This window comes from Lynx canadensis, chromosome A1, assembly GCF_007474595.2.
Source record: "Lynx canadensis isolate LIC74 chromosome A1, mLynCan4.pri.v2, whole genome shotgun sequence".
Taxonomy (NCBI): domain Eukaryota; kingdom Metazoa; phylum Chordata; class Mammalia; order Carnivora; family Felidae; genus Lynx; species Lynx canadensis.
Window position 1 is genome coordinate 118,381,623 of NC_044303.2, and position 12,115 is coordinate 118,393,737.

General features: G+C 41.7%; 1 long non-coding RNA gene across 1 annotated transcript in view; it reads left to right on the forward strand.

The window, feature by feature from the left end:
• Positions 1–259: 259 nt before the first annotated feature.
• Positions 260–12,115, forward strand: part of LOC115517683 — a 157,147-nt gene continuing 145,291 nt past the window's right edge. Inside the window, exon 1 of the long non-coding RNA XR_004343599.1 lies at positions 260–350. This is a non-coding gene — a long non-coding RNA (uncharacterized LOC115517683). The remainder of the gene's footprint in view (positions 351–12,115) is intronic.

A 12,115-nucleotide genomic window follows, 5' to 3' on the forward strand; every position in this document is an offset into this window, starting at 1 on the left:
TTTGTTGGTGAAATCTGCCTTTTATGGACCTTAAACATAGCCCTTCTTATTCTAATCTTTAGCGCTGGAGGTTGGGTGTTGTGGGAAGGTTTCAGTATTCATTTTAGATTCTTCTTTATAGTTTTATAATGTTTAATTATAGTTTACAACATGAATACAAATCGTGGTAACTTGTAAGGGGATAGGGAAACAGACTGTCTCTTAATTTTCGTGTTTCTAAATGAGAGCTCTTTATTATTTTTACTCCTTTCTTAGATGCTGTTTTATCTTTTTGAGTTATGATTCAAGGAAATGTTTCCCACCTTGTGAAGGGAAGAAATGATGGAATGGCAGGTGCTATGTATGGCATGGTGAGTAAGAAACGGTCTTTTTTTGGAGGTAGGATCAACTTGATCTGATCTTTTTTTTTTTTTTTTTCGAGAGAGAGCATGAGCAGAGAGAGACGGGGACAGAAATGGGGGTGAAATTAGGATTGATGTCAGGGGTTGTTGAGAGGGCTCAGTATGTGTTGATATTGGCCTGGCTCGGTGCCTGATGCATCCTAAACTCGTGCTAAATGTCTGCTGGTGTCATTGTTCTTAAGTTTTCATGCTGTGCCACTGTGGTGGATTTTAGTTTTTTCAGATTCGCATTTTTCTTACTTTTTATTTTGGTGTGATTTTAGGTTTGAAGAAAAGTTGTGAAGAGGTACAGAGAGTTTTCATACACCCCTCACCCAGTTTCCCCCCATTGTTAACATCTCACATTACCATGGTGTATTACTGTTAACTAAACTCCAGACTTCAGTCCGCATTGCGATCAGTTGCCCTGGCTCCCCAGGCTCCTCTGGTCTTAGAGTTGCTCAGTCTTGCCTTGTTTTTCATGACCTTAACAGTCATAAGGAGAGAGTCCTGAGCTTTTGAGTCTTCTGAGCCCACAGACAAAGAGTAGAGGGCATTGACCAAAGATGGAGAACTGCATCCCTCCACTGGGAGAGTGTAGCTCTGGCTTGGGGGGAGGTATTTTGAGAAGACTCCACCAGCACTAGGTTCTGTATACCACGGAGGGATGAATGGAGGTATGTGGGCAGAGTGGAGCATCGCAGGGTAAACTCTGATGTATTTGTGGTAAGGTTGGTAACTGGTAACCCTTGCTCCTCATTTCTGTTGAGTATTAGGCTACGTCAGAAGCTCTCTCTGATCAGCCCTCATCCTGAACCCTTTCCCTCGACTTCTCTTGGATAGCTCTACAGCTCCCCCTTCTAGGTGTCCAGGAGACAGAATTCATCTCCCAAGGAGGGAGAAACTCTCTAGTTGAACAGATCCACAGCTGCGCACGCTATTACCTTCTGGGGCTTAGTACGTTTCCATTCATGGTCATGTTCGCACAGCCCCGAAGGACATCTGAGCCCCATTAAGTCCAGATTTACATTCTTCTCCAACAAATGGCAGTGCTTCAGAAAGTTTGTTTATTTAACATAAAGTGCAATTTTAAAAAGTTTTAGCCCCTAGAGTATGGGAGTTTATGTGACTTCATGCCCCTCTTTCTGGGGTAGAATAAACAAAACAGGGAAATGGCAAAATCTATAGGGCTTTTCCTCCCTCCTCGTGGATGGCTGGTTTTTTCTGTTTATAATACTGTGGGGCAAAACTTCTATGTAGGAAGAAAAAAGAAAGATTGTCTTCTCTTGCGCAGAGTTGTTTGTGTCCATGTGTATGGCAGCTTTGGAAAACCTAGCTCCTTCCTTATCACTTTTCAGTTAACTTTATCCTTTTTACTTCAAGTTGGGAAATGAATTACGTTGTCCTGTGTGTGCGTGCGCACGAAGTCTCAGGAAGGATCTTGGACTTGATGCAACCAAATTATTTAAAACTATTTTTTGTGTATGTGCTCACATGCCTGAATTGTCCTTGTTTTTAGGGCTCTGTCATAGCCTGCAGAGTCGATTAGTCCCAGCAGAGCTTTTAAGCTAACCAAACTCAAAACCCAGAGTAAGGATATGTCCCTGCAGTCAGGCAATCCTTCCCAAAGTGAACTTCAGAGATTCTTTTTTAAACAACTTCCTTGAGGTATAATTTACATACCATAAATTTGCCTTTTTTTTTTTTATTGAGGTGTAATTGACATACAACAGTATATTAGTTTCAGGTGTACAACGTAATGATTCAATATTTGTGTATACGTCACAATAGCCACCACAATAAATCTAGTGAACGTTTGTCACCTAGAGGTCTTTTCAATAGTCTTTGAGCCATGAGATGTCTCTTTGGGGTAGAGCAGGTATCAAGTTAGAAGGCTGGAGGAGTAGGGAGATCAGTCAGAGGAGCAGAGATGACAAGTAGGTAACAAATGGTCATAATGGTATTTAAAAGAGAAGCAGGTCATGATATTAAACATCTCAAAGTGTTCAGCCATCGTCAGTCACTGATGGGAATCATCTGTCAAAAAAGTGAGTCAATATTTGACCGAAGAGTTTATGCCCTCAGTGTATTAGTAACAGGTCAGATTTAACATGAAAAACTACAAGGGATTAGCAGAGTCGGCTGGTACTGGAGTCACATGGTATTAAATATTGCTGGAAATAAGTGGGTCCCGGGAAGAGTTAAGATTATCTTCTCTTGCAGTCTCATTCTCTATAATGGGACTTAGTCTTCCCGGAACCGAAAGTTCCCGCCAACACTGTCTCCTTTTGTGACCATGCAAATGTCAATCACAGGTTTTAGCTGCCACTTTGAGTTAGATTTTGGAAACCATAAAAAATTGTCTTCTTCCAGCTTCAGAGGTGAGGGACACAGATTGAGAAGTGTGACATTAAATCATGTTGCAAATGGTTGACAGGCACAATTCCTGGCCACCAGACTTTTAATGGGCTCTGGCCATCAGCGTTCAGAGCTTATTTCCTACTCTGGAGCCTGCTGCACTTCATAAATAGCACCAGGAGGGGGACTGAGGGCCCAAAGGTCCTGGTGGATGCACCGTGATTGTTCTTGGAATACAGTCTCCGGGCAGGTTAGCTATGCAGAGGTAAGACCAGTCCTCGTGTAAGAGCTGTCAGCCTGGAGGTGAGGTCTTACACTGACCATTATTCTCATGGCCCACATCCCTCCCCCAGTGGTGTCCCGGGAGCCCGCCAAAGAGGCTCCACCCTGTAACTTCCTTCCCTTTGAGACTCACAGACTTGTCTTCGTGCTGCTTTCCTTAATGTCTTTCACCATGGTTCTAACGCCCATCCTGTCCACATACTATCTTTGGGAGTCATTGAAAAGGCACCGCTCTTGGAGAACGTGCCAGGGAGAGCAAGGGCGGCTCCCCATCCCACCCCAGTCCTGGAGGCTCCTTTTCCTTAATGGGCATGTTTAGTGAATCAAGAATATTCCATTAACCAAATAAGTAGAGCTGCCAACAGGAATGCTCCAAGGAAAATAAATGAAAACTTGTCTACTTTGCGCTGTTTTGGTGGCCAGTCTCTTTTTTTAATCATGGTGCCTGTGCTGTTTCTTCTCAGGCTGTAGCATATTAGAACAAACGCACCCTGAGGGTGCCTGGGTGGCTCAGTCGGTTAAGCCTCCGACTTTGGCTCAGGTCCTGATCTCATGGCTCATGAGTTTGAGCCCCGTTTTAGGCTCTGTGCTCACAGCTCAGAACCTGGAGCCTGCTTCGGCTTCTGTGTCTCCCTCTCTCTCTCTCCCCCTCCCCCACTCATGCGCGCGCGCACGCGCGCGCGCGCTCTCTCTCTCTCTCTCTCAAAAATAAATAAATGTTAAAAAAAATTTTTTTCAACTATTAAAAAAAAAAAAAAAAAAAAGAACAAACACACCCTGAAAGTCCTGGGAGTGTTTTCATGTGGTGATAATTCCCAGCTCAAAATTTATAGTACTTGATACTTGCCTCTCCTCACTGCCTAAGGCACTGCATGGTAAGACACTAAATGTTCAAGGAGGCACATTAACTCTTTCAAGCCATTGGCTGGCAAATCTAAATGTTGGCTGTAATTACAACAACAAAACGGTAAAAAATTACTATTTTAAAATGTAATCTATTGAGCAGACCTCATATAAATGCTCTTATATCTCTTTAAATGGCAAGTCCTTGTCAAATGAGTTTGAAGGAGTGAAGAGACCTCCCTTCAAAGGACACATGTCATCATTTTCTCCATTTTAGAAAAAATAAGGAGCTCTCTTGGTAGAAACTGATGACTCCAAAGCTGTAAATTTGAAAGGGCTAACGTACCTTCTCAAGCTCCAAATTTGGTTGCTTCTTACTGTCTCCACTTGTCAGAGGAGGAACCTGCTTATCCTTGGCTAAGCAGTCAAGAGAGACTACATAGTAAGGTGGATAAGACTCTAGGCTTTGCCTTGGACAAGCCTGAGTTCAAGGCACAGCTCTGCTGCTCATAGCCTTTGTGGCCCTGAGTAAGTTGTCTAACCTCTCTGAGCCTTCACTTCACCAAGTATAAAATGCACAGCTTTGGAAATTAAACAAGGGTACTCATATGGAACCCCTGAACCCTTTCAAGGAGACAGAGTGGCAGGGTGATTAAGAGCAGGGCCATTAGAATAAGGTAGGCCTGAGTCTATACCCACCTGTTGGACCATGGACAAGTCACTTTACCTCGCTAATAAGCCTTCGTTCTTCCATTTAAAAATTGGTGACGACAACAATAGCATCTGCATCATGAGAACCAAATGGCATGTACTAGAGGAGTATATCAGAAAGATAAGGAATAGCTCAAAGGAAAAGCTAGAGGGCTGTCCTTGGAGGATATGAACCAAGGTAGACATGGAGACCCAGTGAACATGTTTTCATATCATCCCACCTACACAGTGGAGTTAAACAGAGTTTAATATGAGTTGATATGGTTAAACAGAGTTGATATGGTTTACATACTTAAGTCTCTTAGGGATTTGATTGGCTCACGTTGGCTTCTCCAGGTCTGATCTACTCTAAGGCACTGGTGAGGCAGAACACCTAACCTGTACCATCGTAACTTTATTGGTACACTACCAACCTATGCCATTGTGGTGGACACAACTGTCCTAGAGACAACCTAACATCCTCACTGTCTCCTTTTTAGCTTGAAGCATCTGAGTTTTAGTTATGTTTACTATATCATAACTAAGTCCATAATAAGTGAGGAATACCCTGTTTGTCTCTATCATGTTTCGTGTTCACAGGACCTTGATCTTGTTGTTGTTAAAATGAGAGTTTATTTTTCTCCCATCTAAAAGTATTATGGTATGTAGTCCAGGAGTGGGTATAGTAGCTCTGCTTTGCAGAATATTCAGCTTCTGTCCCTGCTTCACCGCATGACTTCTCTAACTGAGTTCACCTCATGGTCTAAGATGGCTGCTCCAGCTCCTGCCATTATAACCACATTCTAACCCAACAGAAAGAGGAAAAAGGAAAGGGTAAAGGGCCTCCTATATCAGCTTTATTTTCAGAAAGGCTTTTATAGGCTGCCACATGACACATGAACTCAGTCACATGGACACACTGAGCTAAAAGTGTATCTGGGAAATGTCCTTACTCTAAATAGTCAAGAATGTAGTTGAAAAATTAGAAGGAGAACTTGTTGGCAGAGAGTTAGAAGGGCCTTAAGCACATAATCAGTTTTCCTCTTCAGGTAAATTGTTGCTTTGTGGGGCTGTGCAGGACTAAAAACCTAAATGGAAGGCCTCTGAAAAGCAAAACTGAAGCCTTTTGCAATATCTTGAGATAAAGATTGGAGTTACAGACCCTCCAGGGAAACGAAATCTGTACAATCAAATCATTACAGTGTGCATGTTAACTGTATTACAATTTTATTTGTCACTTATACCTCAATAAAACTGAAAAATAAAAATAAGTATAGATTTCAATTCTCTAAATGTTTCCATCTTTTTAACCTATTTGCTCCATATACTTCCCCATTTTCTTCAGTATTTTAAGCATAGTTACTTTTTTTAAGTTTATTTATTTATTTTGAGAAAGAGAGCATAGGGGAGAGGCAGAGAGAGAGAGAGAGAGAGGATCCCAAACATGTTCTGCACTGTCAGCATGGAGCTGGATGTGGGGCTCAAACTCACGAACCTTGAGATCATGAATTGAGCTAAATGCTCAAGAGTCGGACGCTTAAACTGACTGAGCCAGCCAGGTGCCCCAAGCATAGTTATTTTAAAGTCCTTACCAGCTACCTTTAATGTGTTTCTCTTGTCTGCCCATGATTTTTATCGTTCATTTTGTTAATGTGTTTATCGCACTTATTGATTTGCATATATTGAACCATCCTTGCATCCCAGGAATAACCCCACTCAATCATGGTGTATGATCCTTTTAATGCACTGTTGAATTAAGTGTGCTAATATTTTCATCAGGAGTTTTGCATCTGTGCTCATTAGGGATACAGACCTATAGTGTTCTTGCCTGGCTTTGGTATCAGGGTAAGGCTGGCTTTGATATTTGGCACTTTCAGTCCTTCAGTTTTGTTCTTAATTCAAGATTATCTGTTTTATTAGCTCTTTGTATTTCCATATGACTTCAGAATCGACTGGTCAATTTCCAGGAAAAAGAAGAAACAACCATGCCAAGATTTTGTTTGTACTTGCTTTGTGTCTGTACATTAGCATGGTTAGGACATCTGTGAATACTGAACTTTCCTGTCTGTATTATAGCTCTTCCTTTATTTATGAATGTTTTTGTATTTTATAGTTTTCTGTATAGAGGTATTACATGCCATTCATTTAATTTATTCCCAGGTATTTCATACCTTTTGATCCTATTGTAAATGGCATCATTTTAATTTTCGGCGTGTTTGTGGCTTGTATGTGAAGGAAAAATCTTGGTCTCATTTTTAAACCAGTGACCTTGCTTAATTTGTTTATTAAACCTAATAGGTATTTTTGTATTCTGTGTGTATTCACGTCATGTGTATTCATGTCATCTCCAAATACTGACCATCTTATTTTTACTTTCCACCCCTTAGCCCTTTTGTGTATATTTCCTACCTCCTTGTCCTGAGTAAGACCTCTAGTACAATAGCATAAGTATACGATATTACTCCATATCCTAGGCAGACATTTTTCAGTATTTTGCTAACAATGCAGTGAGCCTTGCTAGGACAAGCCACCCCAAAAAGCAATGGTTTAAAATAATAATGATTTATTATCTCTTACCAATTTGTGGACTGGTTGGGTGTTTCTTCTGTTTTCATGTAGGTTGACTCATGTGGCTGCTTGGCTGCTCCCTTCTTGGCTGGGAGATCCCATGTGGCCTCATCCTGCACTTGGTGAGGGCTGTGGGCTTGGACATCACCCTTGTCTTCCAAGAGGCACCTCCTATGCCAGTACCTGTGACTGGCTTCTTTACTCATGGCCTAAGGGCAGCTTTTCAAGAGGCAGCTTGTCTTTTTAATAAACCATGGTTGAGAATTGCAACTAGACACGACAACTAAAAAGTGGGAGAAATCGGAAGTTCTGTAGATAAATTAATTAGCTTTTGAGTAATCTAGTGCACAAATCCTTAAAAATAAAAACTTTAAATATCTGGGAGCTTTGGAAATAAATCCTGGCTGCAGAGGAGTGGGTGAAGATCTAACAAGGATGGAAAAGTACTCTATTTGCATATTGTAGAATTAGCATATGAAATTAGAGAAGAATAGGACCTTCTCAGCCATGCATCGTTTGGAAATATTTCTCCTAGTGATGACTAAAAATACAACCCAGGCCCAGACAATTCCCTGACACAGTGGTCATTGGGACATCCTGGCACCCCCATCGATATTTCTCAAAATTGGATGTAAAAAAAAAAAAACAAAAAACAAAAACCAACAAAACCCTTTTGGATTAATGTAGTATAAAATCTGTATAACTCATTAGATTTGGGATTATTACTCAAATCATCCTAAGGGTAGCTTTTGGATTGGTGTGAACGCCATTGATTTCCATGGCACTAGTGGTGAATCAGTATCACTACTGCCCAGATGTTAATGCTACCTGAACATTAGCTGTCTGAGCAAAAAATTTTATTCAAAACTTTTTAAGGGAAGAAAAAGGTATTTAATAAGTTGCTGTCACCTAGTGAAGAGCCATGGAAGAATATTTTACAGATTGCTAAGGAACCACTTTGATTATACCTGGAATTTCCCGTCTTTAAAAATGAAAACTTAGGGACGCCTGGGTGGCTCAGTCGGTTAAGCGTCCGACTTCGGCTCAGGTCACGATCTCACTGTCCGTGAGTTCGAGCCCCGCGTCAGGCCCTGTGCTGACAGCTCGGAGCCTGGAGCCTGTTTCGGATTCTGTGTCTCCCTCTCTCTCTGACCCTCCCCCGTTCATGCTCTATCTCTCCCTGTCTCAAAAATAAATAAAACGTTAAAAAAAATTAAAAAAAAAATGAAAAGTTGGCTTAACAGAGCTTTGTCACATATTAATAAGGCTGATATACTGAAAATCCCTGTGTCTGGGTTTTGAAATCAAAGTTAATTCTGTATATAAAGTAAATTTTTAATTTACTTTTCTTCAGAAATTAAAGAAAGTCTCTTATCGAAATTCAGTTCCATACTATAATCAAGAAAATCTCAAATCTTTTGACTCAAACAGAAGGTCCACTGTAAAGATATTGTCACTTCCATACAAAATGTCAGTTTGTGGAATTATTCAGGTCAAACCAAAGGGGGAATTAACAGTTTAGTTTTGGGGGTATGGACCACTAGATACACATATGTTGATTTTCCTCATGAAATGTGAAGGAAAAGGAAGAGGTGTTGGAACAGTGAGATGGATTCTCTCTTCTCTTTGAATTTTTAGTCCAGTAAAGTCTATAGAGTTCTTGTATGTGGCTATCATTGTTATAACCTGCATAACTTTTCTATTGGCGCTAGATCACAAATTACCACAAACTTAGAGGCTTAGTGTCTTACAGTTTTGTGGGTCGGAAATTGGGGGAGCATAGTTTCTGTTCTTGTCTCACAGATTGAAATCGAGGTGTGGGTGCAGTGGAGTTCGGTTCTGGAGCCTGGGGGAAGAATCCGCTTCCAGGCTTGTTCAGGTTATGGGCAGAATCCTGTTGCTCATGGTTACAGGACTGAGGTCCCTGTGCCCTCCCTGGCTGTCCTCTGGGTGATACTCTGAGTTCCCAGAGACCTCCCCTGAGAAAAACAAAAAGCTTGTAAGACTTGAAGGAGGGGACTCAACCCTTGTAAACCTTGAAGGCTGAGCTCTCAGAGACTGTTGAGGGACATCACGCCCAGGGCTTTTAGACATGATATCTCTTATGATGAGGTCTCAGGGCTCGGGTTGATTATTTTATGCTGTTCCCACTGCCACTGCCTTTCCCAAGACTGCCCTGCCTCTACTTCTGGGGAATCCTTGGTGCTGTGAGATTTCACCCCGATAATTACAGTGTTTTTGGCCAACCTCACCAAATGTTGGGGCCTTTAAAATATTAGGACCTCGTTAGACAAGCTTGCTTTGTCAGATTTTTATTTTTAGATTTTTAAAAAATCAAATGTATTGAGTTATAGTTTACATGTAATAATAAGCATCTCTGTTAAGTATATGTGTTGATAAGGTTGGGGGGAGTTATTCAACCATGTGATAACCTCTATAGTCAAGATCTACAACACTTCCATCACCCCAAAAAATTTCCTTGCGTCCCATCCCAGTCAGACCTCACCTCTCATCTTCCTCACTCCTCCCCGCCAGGCAGCCACTGATCTGCCTTCTGTCGCAATGCCATAATTTGTCTTTTTTAGAGTTTTCATAAATAGAGAATCATCTGTAGCTATATCTCTATTCACACACATACACGCTTTTATCTGGCTTCTTTGACTTAGAGTGATGCTTTTATTTATTTTTTTAATAAGCCCTTTTTAAAAAAGTTTATTTTTTCTTGAGAGAGAAAAAGAGAGAATGAGCAAGGGAGGGGCAGAGAGAGAAGGACTCTGAAACAGGCTCCTCGCCATTAGCGTGGAGCCCAACTCAGGCTCCAACTCAGGAACCCTGAGAACATGACCTGAGCCAAAATCAAGAGTCAGAGGCTTAAAGACTGAGCCACCCAGGTGCCCCTGGTGTGATGGTTTTGACATTCATCCCTGTTGTCATGTGTATCAGTAGTTTGGTCCTCTTTATTTTGAGTCATTTTCTGTTGTATGGATATAGCACCATTATCCCTTTTCTGTATCCCTCGGTTAAATTTGCTAATATTTTGTTCAGTGTTTTCAAATTTTTGTTATGAGGGATATTGGCCTGTACGTTTCTTATAATGTCTTTGGTTTTAATATCAGAGTAACCCTGGCCTCATAAATTGAATTAGGAGGAATTTGGGACATTTATTGCTGTTTTCAGGTGGCTTTTCTTTTTTCTTGTCCCTCTCTTGGGTACTGTTTACCCCAAGGAACCCAGAGATGGCCTTCAAAGGGCTTTCTTTCTAGGATGAGGGAGAGCACAGAAGCCCCTGGCACTGCAGTCAAGACTTTGTGGCTTAGCAGCAACCCCCCATTCCTGTTCAGGTTACCCCACATCAGGAACGCCCAGATGCTTAAGCAGTATACACAGAAACACCACAACCCTGACCTTCCAAACAATTTTAGCCACCCTGCTGAGTCTGGCTGCTTTTGCTTTTTTGGCGTGAAGCAGAGGCCCACATCCTTCCCTCTGGATGATGTAGTATAACCCCCCTAAACCAGAAATGCTTACTCCCTTAGGGATAAAGGAGAGGGAAGGGGGAAGCAGTGCCACTAAAGGGGATAGGATGCTCAGACCTTTAAAAAAACAATTCCAGGGGTGCCTGGGTGGCTCAGTTGGTTAAGCGGCTGATTTCAGCTCAGGTCGTGATCTTGCGATTTGTGAGTTTGAGCCCCATGTTGGGCTCCGTGCTGACAGCTCAGAGCTCAGAGCCTGCTTCAGATTCTGTGTCTCCCTCTCTCTCTCTACCCCTCCCCTGCTGGTGCTTTGTCTCTCTCTCTCTCTCTTTCAAAAATATTTTTTAAAAAAACTAAAAACCAACCGACAAACAAACCCAACAACAACAACAACAACAACAACAAAACAATTTCAGGCTTTGCCTGAGGGTGGAACAGGGAAGGGAGGCACATTAAATCCCTTCTAAGTACCAGAAGCAAAAATTCCAGAAAAATAGTTAGTGTTCCGCTTAACCACTCCCTATGAACGCAGCCAAGGCAAATTTAAATCCATACATAAACTTTTAGAGAAGGAATATCACCCATCACATAATGTCCCTTCTCAACCATTTATCTCTTACAAATCTGGAGACCGTCTCTCATCTCCATACTTCAGAGAGAGCCAAAGATATTTGAAAACTACCATTTTATGAGGTTTTGGGGGGGCCCCGGACAAATGAAATTCCTGCCGATTCCACACATATCCTGAGTTGGCATGCAGATCAGGCTCTCTTATGGTTCTGGCCAGCAGAATCAGGAGAAGGAACACATAATGATGACTTCCAGCCGAGGACTGAGTTTACTGCATCATGCTACATAAAATCCCATGATCTCCAAGTGCCTTTTTGTTGATATTCCAGCAAGAATAATGACCCTCAATAAATACGTTCTAGCTCTCATTGTGTGAGTTTGTGTGTGTAAACGCACACATGTGCAGTTATAATAGTTATATGATTAAGGCATTAGTATACTGGGAGAGTAATGTTCAAAATTTAGGGTCTGTTTTCCTGTGTTGTTTGGTAGACTCACCGTAGACTCCTAAAAGGGCTGGAACAAGTTACCTGAACCCTGGCCACTCATGGAGATTCCTCAGGGATTTCAGTCCCCATTACCAGGTAACTCCGTTGTAAATCAGGCACGTTGCTGAGATGGAAGCCAGAACTGAGTGGAATGTTTATGAGAAAAAAAGAGAACTGGTTTGTTAGAGCATTTGGAATTTGACCTTGAGTATAGCAAGATATTTGGATCAACCAATTTTCAGGGGCCAAGGAACCAAAATGGTACGGGGAGGCTGGCAGAAAGCCAAGGAGTCGTCAACCTTGGGATGGAGGGAAGAAATCAAGACTGATTTTGAAATCAAGATTTCGATTTAAGATAGAAAGTTTGAGAGAATGAAAAGAATATAAGATGGGGAGATAAGTTACCAAGTTTGGGTCCTGTCTCTGCTCCACTATAGTTTTGTGGCTTCCAGACCCTTCACTT